This window comes from Oratosquilla oratoria, chromosome 34, assembly GCF_046742065.1.
Source record: "Oratosquilla oratoria isolate Oo_2021 chromosome 34, ASM4674206v1, whole genome shotgun sequence".
NCBI lineage: Eukaryota > Metazoa > Arthropoda > Malacostraca > Stomatopoda > Squillidae > Oratosquilla > Oratosquilla oratoria.
The window spans coordinates 40,240,290-40,242,789 of NC_134810.1; the positions used below are offsets into that span (position 1 = coordinate 40,240,290).

Below are 2,500 nucleotides of genomic sequence, written 5' to 3' on the forward strand. Positions count from 1 at the left end.
CTATCACTATTACTACTATTACTACTATTACTACTACTACTACTAGTAGTAGTAGTAGTAGTAGTAGTAGTCTTCAGCTTCTTCCCCTCCTCCTCCTTTTCCTCTTCCTCTTCCTTCTTCTTCTAATTCTACTCATTCTCCTCATCCAACTTCTCCTCTTCATCCTTCTGCTCTTCCCCATCCAACTCTTTCACCTCCTCCTCCTTCTCCTTACTCCTCCTCCTCCTCCTCCTCCTCCTCTTCCCCCTCCTCCTCCTATTCCTCCTCCTCCTCCTATTCCTCCTCCTCCTCTTCCTCATGTTCCTCCTCTTCCTCATGTTCCTCCTTCTCGTCCGCCTTTTCCTTCTGCTCTTTCTCCTCCTCCTTCCTCCTCCTTCACTGTCTTCCTCCCATTCATCATCCTCCTCTTCCTCGTCTTCTTTTTTTTCTTTTCCCAACAATATTGTACAACCGGAAGGATATATCATCCATACCCCAATCCTCCTTCGAAGAACAGATGTAAATCCCATACAAGAGTTTCAACTCTACAGGTAGGTTTTATAGATAAAACTCACTCACGGATTGAACAGCCCCGCACTCAGATATTTAAATTTTCTTATAATCTCCTCTGAGAGATGTCCCCTTTACTTATATCATCCAAGTAATATTTGGAATCACTATTTTGACGATCCTAATTAGTTTGCACAGAAATGTAATCTTAAGAGACTCGGTATCAAACATAGTCTTTAAATCTTCCTATTGCATGACCAGAACTTATCATATATAATCATCTATACGAAACGTGTAAATATCATATCCCTAATCTAGAAGAATTAGACTTTGCTTGATGAAAGTAATAATATCTGTTATTCAGTAATTTTTTCCAAATACAGTTAAAGTCACAGTTTAGCACATGTCCATACAATCATATACTTCTGTGCGATAGTAGTTCTTTATATTACTATTCTGAATATCATTTGACTAGTAGATACCTTCAACACCGCATTCATCATTATATGTTTTTGTTTTGAATAGTCTTGAATGACTTTACTACTCGTATGTTGAAAGGAAGAGTATTCCAGTTTTGATGATTTCAGTTTTCGAAATCGCTTACCATCTACGACTGTTGAGTTGGGAAAGATGATTTGTCGCCAAAAGAACAGACATTCATAAGTAACGAAACTAATGATACCAGATTCCTTTTCCTCGGTTTTAATTCTGTTAGTCAGGTGTTCTCTCGTCGCATATAGATGCTGCAATAAGCTATCGATTTCCACATTTTCCCCTTTAACTCATTCTATATCGTATCGCCATTCGCAACATTTTGTTGTGACAAGTGGAAGACAGTTCTTATAATGGACCTGAAGTTTGAGCAGTCCTTAAATCAACCGACCCCCCTGCCATCTCAAGACTCAATTGAGAGGCAGGTCAATCGTGCAAGTTACTTTCTGCAAGGAGCAGCAAAAGAGTAATAATAAAATCTAGAAGTAGTAAACATTCTTTTTTGAGTGAAAAATTAGTCTACAGTTATGACAATGTGGCGTGAATGTCCCGTAGAGTTGACAACAAAGTCTCCCGACTAAGGACATAATCAAACTTATGCAGTCAATGTGAGAAATTCGTTAGTGGACAGCGACATCAATCAGATGATTCTTATGACCGTCGCTTGCAGGACTCTAACCTACCGCTCAGAGGCCGTAAGGCTACTGTGCAGCCTTTTAACCCTCTCGGCTACAGAACTGCAAAAGTCTCTGAACTCGTGTCGTTACTGGTTCCCGAGATTAGGAAATGGGGTCACAGAGAGCAATCTTTCCTAATCTCGGGAACCAGTGGCGTTCCGAGTTCAGAGACTTTTGCAGCCTCTGTAGCTGAGAGGGTTAAAGCGCTGCATAGTAGCCTTATGGCCTCTGAGCGGTAGGTTCGAGTCCTGCACGCGACGATCATAAAAATGATCTTATGCAATCAAATTCTCAGACGGCAACGCTTAAGAGAGAACACATCTAGAAACAACAAACACGTTGTTCTGTTTTTTTCACCATTGTAACTTAAAGTCACCTGATAGTTAAGATAATGAAAGGCTTGTAGACTTTTGGAGTTAGTATCTGTATCCAGTTTTCTGTAGATGGTGTAATATCTATAAATGAAAATATATTTTTTCTTGTATTGGTCTTAGATAAACGTGTCAATTAGTATATCAATTTATTTCGTTCATAATGTCATATTGACAAGTTACTGTTAATTATTATCTTGTCACGATTGTTATGGTCATATTTCAACTACAAATTAGCATAATCAATGATTAACCTCATCTAGTCAAAATGTCGCTATCTTACTTCCCCAGACCTGTTGTTATTTTTATTTTTGAAACATTTATTCTTATTCTAATAAATCCAGTATTCTAAAAGCCTTCTTTCATCAGTTAGAAGTCTTAACCATAAAATTTTAAATATAAAGGCATTCAAGACTAACTTAGTTAAACTTATTTTAATTTCTCATTAGAATTAGTCATCCAAGGTGCCAA

General features: G+C 38.0%; 1 protein-coding gene across 15 annotated transcripts in view; it reads left to right on the plus strand.

Annotated features, from left to right (window-relative positions):
• mmd (disintegrin and metalloproteinase domain-containing protein mind-meld) overlaps positions 1-2,500 on the plus strand; it is a 781,430-nt gene that overhangs the window by 692,791 nt on the left and 86,139 nt on the right. The window lies entirely within an intron of this gene.